Raw genomic sequence first — 12,573 nt, 5'->3', positions numbered from 1 at the left:
ACGTCCTGCGACCACCAGTGGGATGCCACGGGGGGTGAACTGTCCCAGCCAACGGTCGTCACCAGGCATGAGGATCTGAGGCTCCGGTGGAACTAACTAGTCAGCTGGGATCGCGCCGTCGATCTCCGTGCATCTCGCCTGGGCTCCACGAACTCCTCTAGCAGCGTCTGCGAGATCAGTCGTCTCCAAATATCTGTACGTGTCCCTCCAAACTCGAAGGGACCGGGCTGGCCCCCTCATCCAACCATCCCACCTGATGTGTGATCTCTCCCCCAACTGAAGGCCCTCGGCATCTCTGACCTGGTCGTTCCAGATAAGCGGCTGGCGATCAATCTCCTCCTGACAGCGGGGAGGGGACTGAATGAGACTGAGGCGGAGCCGCCTCCAAACCATAAGGAGGCTACGAACGAGTGGGGAACGGGGCTGAGTAAGTGGGGCGGAAGTGAAGATCCACTTGAGGGACGGGAGCCACTCTCCACCTCGTCGCGGGACACAAGAACCGACCCCCTACTGAAGTAGCATCTTCCACGTCTGCCCCCCCGGGGTCAAACCGCGGATGACTAACTTGCCTAGCAAGGCCTGACTCTGCAGCTCTGGATCGATGACTCCAAGGCCTCCCTCAGCCTACGGAAGAATAACTGTCTGCCAAGCAACCCTGGCTCTGGTATCTCTGAGGCCATCCTCCCCGGACCAAAGGAAGTTCCGAACCAGCCTCCTAAGCTGTGCCACACTGGATCTCGAGAAACACCAACAGGAAGCCACATACCAAGCCGTGGCAAGGAGGACTTGGTTGACTACCAAGGCACGACCTGCAAGGGAGAGCTTAGCAGAGCTCCAATAAGCCAGCTTCCGTTGGATGGAATCTAGCACCGGGAGAAACTGCTGAGTTGGCGTGATGTCCAGACCGACCTGAAAACCCAAATATCTAGCTGTCTGTCCCCGCGGGATCCACCTGAAACCCAAAAACCTCCCCCACTGAGAACGCGCCCCGGGGTCTGTGAGGAAACCAACTGATTTGTTCCAGTTGATTTTCGCACCAGTAGCCGAACTGAAGACCTCCAGGGCCAACCTCACCCTCTCCAGCATCAACTCATCGTCCTGGACATACAGGGCTATGTCATCCGCGTACTCCGAGTCCAAGAGCTCCGTGTCCTCCCGGAGGGGTAGGCGAACACCCCTGATCCCTGTAGACCTCGCCCGGAGATAGTAAGTCATAGCGTCGGTGAAGAAGAGAAACAGGTAAGGGGCAAGGGGGCAGCCCTGACGCACTGATCTCTCCAAGCTAAAACGCTCTCCCATCCTGCCTCCAATGATGACTCTGCTAGAGGCTGTCCTGTACAAAGCTGAAATGCCCTGAATCCAACCTGCTGGGAAACCTAGCCGCTCCAGAGTCCCCTCCAGAAAGGACCAGTCCACCCGATCGTAGGCCTTCTCAAAGTTGAGAAGTAGGATGGCAAGGTGTGATCCGCTATGCTGAGCCCACTCTACCGCCTCTGAAAAGGTGAAGACATTGTCCAGGATACTGCGATCCTGAACAAAGCCTATCTGAGTGTCGTGAATGATGTCTGGAAGTAGAGGCCGAACTCTGGCGCTGATCATCTTGGCTAGGATTTTGTAGGCAGTGGTAAGGAGAGTGATCGGGCGCCACTGACGGATCTCTTGTCTATCTCCTCCCTTCGGGATGAGGCAAATCAATCCCGAGGAGAGGCTCTCTAGCATATAACCACTGAAAAGCTGCTAAGAGGGGCTGATGGATCTGGTCCCAGAAGGAGGTGAAGAATGCCCGGGATAGCCCATCCTCACCTGGGCATTTCTGTCCATCGATGGCCATCAAGGCCTCCAACATCTCATCCGTGGTAAAGGGTGCCAACAGCGTCGCCTGCATGCTAGGCTGGACCAAGGAAGGAGTGTGTCTCCACACCTCCTTGCGGGCACGACGAGTGCGAGGAGCAAGTGGCTCCTGCTGAAAAAAGGTCCTATAGAAGTCGGTGGCCAATCCCAAGACCTCTCCCGGATCCATGACAATGTGTCCCGACGCTGTCCTGAGACTCCGAAGCTGATCACCTGCAGCTCTCTGGCCATGTGTCCTGAAGAACTCCCTGCACATCCGGTCACCCTTCCGAGCCTAGAAGGAGAGAGAGGCGTGATAGGAAAACTCTATCGAGGGCTCCCAATAAGTGTGAGAGCGACCAGTGAGGATCTTCCCACATCTACGGGAGTGAGCCGCCGAAAGCTTGTGTTCCTGTAGCAGAAGTACATCCACACGTCCTACCACTGCTGGCTGAAGTTCCTGTCTCAGAATGAGCTTCCTGGGACGACGGGTGCCAGAAGAGTGAAACCCGTTCACATTCCAGGATACGAGGTGTAGGCTCATGGTGAGGACTGGGAGGCAGCGAACAACTGGTCTGCTTGCAATCGAGGTCGAAGAAGAAGCTGACATTTCGGAGGAGAGGCGCTGGCGCTTATGGGAAGGTTTGGAGGGGGAGGCGGGGTCGTCCTGCCCGTCCTTCAACACCTTCAGCAAAGGCGAGAGGCCTTTGGTACCATGAACGAAGGCTTTCTCAAGCCAGCTCGAGATCTCTGAGGTGGACATCCCGTAGAAGGCACGGAGTTTCTGAGGCATCCAGGCTCTGACATCTTGGGGGAGGGGCCAAGACAGGGGGGCCTGAGGATCACAATCAGTCTGAATCGTTTGGCGGCGCAACACCACCACAGGCGCACGTCACCCTCGGACCACTGAGTCTCGAGAAGCTGCCCACCGGGAGGAACAAATCTGAGCATGCGTCTGCTCCCTGAGAGCCTCCCAAACCGAGTCGTCTGTCCAGGTCTCGGTGCCGTCACTGAGGAACGTGAAAGCAAAGCTAGGGCCATCCCTAGGGGCCAAGGCGGCTATCTTCCCATCCGCCCCTTTGCGGAGCAGGAAGATACTGATGTCGAGGCAAGCAGGGAAGGTCCCGAGGTCGGCCACATCCAAGTAGTCCCAGGGGCCAGATCTGTAAAAGTCGCGGGGGAGCTCTCTCTCCTGAGGCTGAGGCCCATCAGAGTCTGCCACTGAGGGGCAAGCGGATGGAGAAGCCTACATCGGTGATGGTGGAGACTCCGGGTGTCCTATCAGTGGAGGGGGAGGGGGAGGGGGAGGAGGCTGGGGAATAGGCAGCTCAGACTCCTCAGGGGCAGCTGGCGGAGGAGAAGGAGGACGGGGAGCGGGAACTGCCCTCGGCTGGGGAACCGACGGAGCAGCTAGCTCTGCGGGAGAACTGAAAGAGGCGGGGGGGGGGGGAGGGATGGGGCTGCAACTGGAACTGGGGCTGAGAAGGAGGGGAAGAAGACTGAGGAGGACACGGGGGCTGAAGCTGCGGGTCGGGAGGCAAGGGGTGCCGTTGGGGGACGGCGGGCTGGGGCTGGTGGGGGGGAGGCTGGGGAGAGGGAGAGAGGGGGACCTGAGGCTGTGGAGGGCGGGCTACCGTCGAGGAAGATGCTCTCCCAAGTCCCTGGGGCAGCTGCCTATCGAGTCTCTGGGGAGCAGCTACAGGCGGGGTAACCTTACAGGCGGGGTAACCTCTGCCTCCTTGCCTTTATCAGAGATCTTCTTGTTCTTTCCCTTTTTTCTTCTAACCTCAGTCCAGCCGCCAGCTAGCTCTGGCTCCGGCTGCCTCTGCTCCTCCTAGCATGGCTGTCCGGAGGGGGGAGGAGGGGGCGGAGCGGGGGGAGGTGGGGAGGGGCGAGAAGAGCTGGCGAAACGTGGGCAGGCAGTCGCCAGGTGTCCAAAGCCGTGACACCTCAGACACTGTCCTGGCTGTCCGGTGACTACCATGCTCTGGGTGATGCTGCCGGCACCTGTCACGATCTCGATCACTGCCGGGAGAGTCGCAGGATCTGCCACGGCCACACGGACTCGGGGGGCTCCTGCCGTAGTCACCGCATCGGCGAAGGTATCGTGCATAACCCAGCCGAAGTGGGAACCAAGGTCCCTAACAATCGGCCGCAGCTCAGCAGCAAGACCAGGAAAAACCAGCGTCACTGGATGGCGAGGTATACGGAATCGGGCATCAAAATCTGCTGCGCTGAATCCACGGTACCACGGGACTATCATGATAATCTTCCCGTCCACTGACGTGGGGGAGCCAGCAATCAGGTTGCTCGCAGCTTTCGCACTGGAGAGTTTGAGCCAGAAGATGCCCCTTCCCATAAGGGCCACCTCCACAATATGGCCGTCCTCTAACATGAGAGTGGACTGGAGCCAGTCCCTGATGGCTGATCTGGAGGGGGAATGTCCAATGACTCTGCTGTAGACTGATGGAAGAGCAAAGTCATTGGCCACCTCCTGAACCCGAGATGACTGCTGCTCAGTCAGGATGATGCGGTAGGCATCTGGAGAGGGAGGGACCGTCTGGGCCTCCGGTTCCGGACAGGGAGCCGCCATACCGCCAAGACAAACTGCGAGGCTTCGGATGAGGAAGAGGCTGTCACCCAATAACGGGGGGGGTAGAAGCGGGAGGGTGGAGCCTGGGTGTGGCGGGAACGGAGGTGGCGCACGAGGTGGCAAACAGGGGGTGGGGAGGAATGGAGAGGCGGAGGGGGGGGCGGGGTGGGGCGAGTGAACAGGCGGGGGGGGGCGAGGGTGAGGGCGAAAAAAAAAAAAAAGGCGGGAGGCGAGGGGTGAGTGGAGGCGAGGGGTAGTGGACGGGCTAGGGCGGTAGGGCAGTAGCGGCTAAGGCGGGGCGGTAGCGGCTAGGGCGGGGCGGTAGTGGCTAGGGCGGTAGCGGGGCGACGGGTAGCGGGCTAGGGCGGTAGGGTGTAGCGGGGCGGGGGGTAGCGGGCTGGGGCATAGGGGGGTAGCGGGGCGGGGGTGAGCGGAGGGGGTAGTGGGGCGGGGTAGCGGGGCGGGAAAGCGGGGTAGCGGGGCGGGATAGCAAGAGTGAACGGAGGGGGTAGCGGGGCGGGATAGCAGGGCGGGGGTGAGCGGAGGGGGTAGCGGGGGCGGGGGTGAGCGGAAGGAGTAACGGGCGGAGGGGGAGGTAGAGGTACGGCGGGGGGGAAGGGAAGCTCGCAGGCATCGATCAAAACAGAAAGCTGGACTTAAAGTTGGTCTTCATTTGTAAGTATGCAAGTTTGAGGAATAGGAGACTTCCTTCTTCTCAAGTGGTGTGCTATATGTTTCTCATGCTCTTGCCTTTGTGAATGCCTCTTCCCCCCCTTCCCCCTTCTGTCTCAATGCATTCCCCCTCCCTCTATCTCACCTTTCCCCTTTCTTTATTTCTCTCTCTCTCTCTCTCTCTCCCTTTCCCCTCTGAGCAATCATATTGTTGCTACTCTAGAAGCCATTGAAGTGACACCTTGGACTGCATGGGCTTGCATTACTCCCACAAGGAGTAGTAGGAGTTAGAGAGTTCCCTCAAAATTCCTCCAAGATCCCCTTTCCTTATGAGTCATCGGCCGGAGACTACATTTCTTTGGCACCATTGTTGGGGAGATAGAGGTATGCTTTTGCTTGCACATGCTTTTTCTATTATTTTCCATTGCCATGAAGCTTGGTTGTGGAGTTTAGTGTAGAGATGGAGCTGAAAAAGTGAAGGAAAGTGAGTGAGAAGGAAGAGGAAAAAGACTCAAACTATTTTTTTGGGGAAGTTTTTGGGTGGTTGGTGTAGTTTGTTGTGCATTGGAGGTCTCAAAATCTAGGAGGGAGTGCTTTGAATCATTGCTAAACCTTGGATCAAGTCCCACCCCACTAGAAAATGTAAGAAGTTCTTATTGGATTGAAGTTCCAAGGTCTTGGGAATGACAAACAGTCTGACAAACAGTCCATCTTGGGAAAGAAACCTTCCGTTTTGGCCAAACTTCCTTGTTTTTTGGTATTTTTGTTTCTTTTGGTTGCTTCTTGTTGTTTAGTAGTTATTCCAGCTAGAAAACAGGTCCTCACACACTCTAAACACTGCACAAAGACCCTAGAAACTCATAAAATCCCAAAAATTCCATCGACCCAAGTGTTAACACCAAAGAGAGAAGCGTTCGATTAGCCTAACACAACACACACATCGAGGGAGTATCCCTATGCACGTCAAGCTAAATTTTCCACCAAGATAGCTTTGATTGTGTTGCGATATTGCTAACTCCAACAAGTTAACTTTGAATTTATCGAGATAGTGTTGACTCCATTGGGTTAAGACTGTTGACATCTTAACATGGACTGACAGCAAGTTGACGCTAGAGATAATATATGAGAACATGCATAATTAATGACCAAAGCTTGTCCAAAATAAAGGTCAAATCTAACTTCACGCATGTCGAGTTAGTAACTCCATGCACATGAGATGCACGTTGCGATAGGATACATCGGGTAGTAATTCCATGCACGCTGCGATAGCAACTCCATGCATAAAGGGTTAGTATTCTTGTGCATGCTGGGATACTAAGCCGATGCCCATGCCAGGTTAACAAACTGACTGACAGAGGGAAATTGAGAAATCTACAGGCTGAACTTCTGAGTGTGCACCCATCTTGAGCTACCCACATGCTATTAAGATCTGGAAAAATCCTAGGAGTTGAGCTAGAATAGGAAGATGGTGCATCCAACTATCTGATATTAAGCCAAGGAACCATCTTAGTGTCAGCCTCATTGGGAATCTCAATCCCTAGCTCTTACTCAATACACGGTCCTGACAGTGCTCTCAACGGAAGATGCAATGTCGCTACACCTATATGAATCCCCAAATCTCCCACTAGCCGATCAAGCCATATAGCCTCCTTGCAACCCTCTGTGGCTGCAACATACTCAACCTTTGTGGTAGACAAAGCAATGCACTTTTGTGCACGAGACATCCACGACACTGCACCACCTATAAAGGTGAACACATAACCAAAAGTGGATCTCCTACTATCCACATGCCCTGCATAGTTTGAATATGTGTACCCAAGTACACACATGTCTCCACTACCAAAGCAGATGCACATCTCCTTGGTACCCTTCATGTACCTCATGATGCACTTAACTACCTCCCAATGCCTCGTTCCTGGATTAGCCATATACTAGCTAATAACTCCCACTGCAAATGCAATGTCTGGTCTAGTAGCTATCATAGCATATATAACACTCCCAACCACTGATGCATAAGGAACCTTGGCCATCATGGCCCTCTCCTCATCTGATTTAGGACTATTTGTATGACTCAGTTTCACATATGGAGGCAATGGAATACTCACGGCCTTCCCCCCCTCCATATTGAAATGCTGCAATACTTTTGTAACATACTCCTTCTGTGAAAGCCAAAGGAGTTTCCTACTCCGATCATGCGTGATGCGCATACCAAGAATATGACCTGCAAGTCCCAAATCCTTCATATCAAAGGCTTCATGCAACTTGGCCTTTAATGCATCTAGCTCATAAGTATTATTGCTAGCCAATAGCATATCATCCACATATAGTGCCAAGGTTATTAGGCTATTATCCTTAGCCCTTTTAGTGTAGAGGCAGTGACCAATTTCACTCCTCCTAAAACCCTGGGACTGAATGAAAGCATCAAACTTCTGATACCATTCTCTAGGTGCTTGCTTAAGACCATAGAGACTCTTCAACAACTTGCAAACTAAATGCTCTTTGCCCTTTTCTTCAAAGCCTTCCGGCTGCACCATGTAAATTTCCTCATGCAGATCCCCATGCAAGAAAGCTATCTTGACATCCATGTGCATAAGCTCCATATCTTGTGCTGCCACTAGTCCAAGCCTGCATCTAAGTGTGGTCATCTTCACAACAGGAGAGAGTATCTATCAAAGTCCACACCCTTCTCTTGCTTGAATCCTTTAGCGACCAAACAGGCCCTGTACCTAGGCACATCATCACCTATGACCTTCATCTTGTAGACCCATTTACATGGCAATGCTTTCTTTCCATGTGGCAAAGAAACCAAGTCCCAAGTCTTATTTTTCATAAGTGAACTCATCTACGATTGCATAGCATACCCCCACTTGCATTGATTCTCGCGCATCATAGCCTCTCTATAGCAAGAAGGCTCCCCGCAATCAGTAAGCATCACATAGTCTACCCCTGGAACAAACCTATCAGGCGGTCCAGACACTCTAGATGATCTTCTCAAGGACATTTCAGCTTGCTGTCCCACCTGCATATCAGCCACATTTGGCTCATCATTTCCACCAATAGATGATCCATCATCTACCCTTGATTGTATACCTGTGGGATTACTTGATGGTCCCATTTCTTGCACATTTGGTGCATGGACAGCTTGCTGTCTATCAACATATGTAGGTGGATTTACATCCTAGAAAGTGATTCTCCTCATTTCCACATCCCTCATGGGTGCCTTATGCATCTTCTCTTCATTGAAGACTACATCATGGTTGTGTATGATCTTCTTTGCTTCTGGATCCCAGAGACAATAGCCCCTCTCTCCACTTTCACCATAACCTAGAAAGATGCATTTCCTAGACTTAGGATCTAGCTTCTTTCGAAGCTCTTTTGGCACATGTGCATATGCCTCACACCCAAAGATATGCAAATGAGAGTAAGAGGGCTTCTTGCTACTCCATGCCTCTTCAGGAATACCATCATCCAAACTCTTACTAGGTGATCTATTGATCACATGCACTGTAGTCTTCATTGCCTCAGCCCAAAAACCACCACAAAGACTTGCATTGGAAAGCATGCATTGCAACTTTTCTTGAACAGTACAATTCATCTTTTCTGCAACAGGATTTTTCTCTAGAGTACGAGGGATGTGAGCTCCCTCTTAATCCCACGTGTATCACAGAAATGCTAAAAGTCATGAGAGAGATACTCTCCACCATTGTCAGTTCGTAGGCATTTAAGCATTCTACCTGACTGATTCTTAACCAAGGCCAGCCATTTCTGAAATACCCGGAACACATCACTCTTCCGAGCTATAGCATAAGCCCACACTTTCCTAGTTGCATCATCAATGAATGTCACATAGTATTCAGCCCTGCCTAATGATCGTGTAGGCATGGGACAACATACATATGAATGCACCAAATCAAGCTTTTCAAACTCTTTCTTTCCCCTTATTTTATGGGCTGATTTAGTCTACTTCCCATAGAGAGTGTGCTCACAAAATTCAAAATCAGAGAAACTCAAATGCGGTACATAACCCAAACGGCATAAGAGTTTCATCCCATTTTGGCTCATATGGCCCAACTGACAATGCCATAAAGAAGTACTTGGCTGCAATTATTGCAACAACATGATCAAACACCCCTGATACATGTAAGGGATACAAAGTCCCACATTTGGCACCCCTGGCCAAAAGCATAGAGCCCTTCGGAATTTTCCAACTCTGAAAGCCAAAAGTGGTGTGAAAACCAGCATCATCTAGCTGACCCACTGAAATAAGAGTCTTGGTCAACTTAGGCACATGTCTCACATGTTTCAAAACAAATGCAGACCCATTTGCGAAAGAAAACTTTATGTCACCTCCTCCCACTATGTCACATGCATAGTCATTCCAAGATGCACACAACCTGTCTTTCCACTGTCATAAGTGGAGAACCATTCCTATGGGGAGTAACATGGAATGAAGCACCAGAATCCAAAATCCAATCCTAGGAATATGCATCATCTGAAGTGGTAAGAAACTCTGTTGATAAACTAGACATGAAGAGAATGTCATTGTCACTATCATGTGCGACTGCATTGATCTCCTCAATCTTCACTTTTCCTTTGTCCTCCCTTGGACTCTCTTCCTTCTGCACCCCAATTTGCATTCTTTTTCTTATCCTTTTGCTGTCTTTTCAGCTTGTAGCAATCCTTTTTCATATGGCCCTTCTTGCCACAGTGGTAACACTCAATGTTTCGTGCCTTGGATTTGCTACGAGACTTCCCTCTTTCTTGGGACTTCCCCCTGAACTGTGATCTGCCCCTTTGCACATTTAAGGATGCATCCTCCTTTTTGCCATCCATAGACTTCCATCTAATCTCCTCGGCCAACAAACTACCCACAACATCATCAAACTTCAGTACTCCACCAGGTGCAGAGTTACTAATAGTTGTATGGAAGGTATCCCATGAGGATGGCAATGAACATAAGAGAAATATTGCCTTAGTCTCAGCATGAAATTCATCTTCTGAGCCTGAAGTTGGCTGAAAATAATATTGAATTCATTCAAGTGAGAAGCCATGGAGACCCCTTCCTTCATCTGCAGCTCAAACAACCCCTTCATGAGGTAAACTTTATTAGAGGCAGTTTCCTTCTCATAAGTGGCACACAGTTTCTTCCACAAATCTTCCGTAGTTTGCTCATTTACTACAATGAAATAAACTGACTGTGCAAGATGAATTCTAATAGTAGACTTTGCTAATGCATCCAACTCATTCCAATCATCCTCAGACATATCTACAAGCTTAGCTTCAATACCTGCCAAGGGTTTAATCTACTTCTTTTAAATAAGCACATCCCTTATCTGTTCTTTCCACAAAGAAAATTTTGTTCCATCAAAATTTTTAATGCTGAAAGACTCATTTTCAAACATGGAAGAGGATGCCATGATACAAATGAAGCAAAATCCCAACTGCAAAAGAGAAATCACACCAAATACCAGGTGCACCCAAATGTGTATGCCACAATAGGGTGAAATATCACCAAAACTCAAAGCTCAAAGCATCAAAAGATGCAGCTGACTCAAGTGCATGTACTATGCATCCATATGAGCAAACCGGGCCCAAAAGAAAATGCCAACTACAATGGCAATCCAAAATGCCAATAAGTGCCAAATGGCTCAAGCATAAACACCGTCCATGGGCATATGCATTACCAATATCTCATCCAAGAGAGCATAACACTATCAATGCATCACCTGCAATGTGTCAAAGCTGTCCCTCAGCATAAAATAGCATCCATGTGCAAAGCGTCCATAAAAATAGCATCCGACAAGGCAATCTGGGCCTATTAGCGCATCCAATAAGGATCGCAATGCTTCCAAATGGCCTATAAATCATCCACTACAACCCAATGCACACCACAAATGAGCGCACACCGCTCAAACTACAACGAGAGTGATCTGCATAAGGTATGCTCAAGAATTCATGGTCCCACGACAATGACTGCTATTGAAAATAGAACCTGAGATGCCTCAAAACATGGGCGCCATTGGATAATCGGACTCAGCAAGAAAATCTACAAATATCTCTCCTCTGCTGGAACTCCAAAATCCTAACCGATGAGTGAGAAATGGGAGTCAGCACTTATCCCCTGCCATGTGGCATAAATCTAAGGTTTCAAAACCTTAGAATGAAAAATGCATAACAAAGAGACGAAATCCAATACACAAAGATCTATAACTCTGAAAATACTCCACCGAATCGCATAAGAACTGACAAGTAGGGGTTTTTAGGCATCCGAAACGCAATGGGACAGACGGTTTTGGAAACCGTGGTCCCAAGCACTGGGTCCAACACACAGATTGAGAAACGTTTTTGGAAATTGAACTGTTTGTAAACTCCACCGAAGTGCGAATGATGAGCAACATAGAAGTTTTAGGACCTCCTGAGTCCACCGGAACTGACAGATCTGCAAATGGTTGCTCCAAACTTGAGTTCCGACACCCGGGCAAAAAAAAACGTAGAAACTGACACAGTGAGTCAGAAATCCGATGAAATGATCCAAATTCAAGAATGAAGGTGTTTCCAAGCTCTTGAAGTGGAATGGACACCAAAAGCAAGCAATAGTTGCCTCTACAAGTTAATACGGAGTCTCTCTCATCGAACAAAACAGGGAAAAGCTTAAAAAACGACTTTTCTTTGAAAACACTTAACAGGCTCTTGAAACCACTTTGCAAAACCAAAGTGACTTTTCCAAAGGTTCCTTCAAGGTCTCTGCGCACTCAGATACAAGTAAAACCACCCACAAAGCTTCCCACAGAGCTTCTCCTTCCTCCCATAGAGCTGCTGAGCTTCCAAGCATTCACGCACGCTCAGCTTGATAACTTGGCTCTGATACCAGTTGAGAGTGCTCTCAACGGAAGCGGAATGGAAGAGGGAGAGAGAGAAACAGAGAGCCACACAAGTTTTTGGTGGGTGCAGAACACTCTAATCTTCTTTTTCATTCATTTATATATGTGTTTGAGTATTCTACATAACCAGGGTAAAGGCACATTGACCTTCAACCCCCATAGGTCCACCCATAGGGTGACACTTCAAGTTCAAAAGACTCAATGAGTTTCCATGTTAAAATGGGGGAGAACCCAAATTTGAGAGCCACTATAGCTCCCAACTCCAGCTCCGTTAGGCCCCAATCCCCCACCCCCTCCACTACAACTATGTGTCTGAGGGAGACATTCTCCAATTTTATGGGATGGTTCGGCTTGTCTAACCCCAACCTAGTCAATCCCTTTGTCAACATAAACATACCAATGTAGAGGCTTATACCAGTGAGGCTAGTAAACCTGAGCCCACCATGTACCTTGGGCTCCAGGTCTTACAAGGCCACGACTAGCGGAGCACAATTCCTATTCGGCCAATGAACTTCTATAATCCACCCCAAGGACCACCCAACTATAGTACTGTGCTAGCCCCTCAAGCGCCTCTGCATGCACCGTAAACAACACTCA

This window comes from Dipteris shenzhenensis, chromosome 7 (assembly GCF_047967505.1).
Source record: "Dipteris shenzhenensis isolate YYH24624 ecotype China chromosome 7, Dip_SZ_1.0, whole genome shotgun sequence".
NCBI classification, from domain to species: domain Eukaryota; kingdom Viridiplantae; phylum Streptophyta; class Polypodiopsida; order Gleicheniales; family Dipteridaceae; genus Dipteris; species Dipteris shenzhenensis.
Note: the sequence above shows the minus strand (reverse complement) of the source record.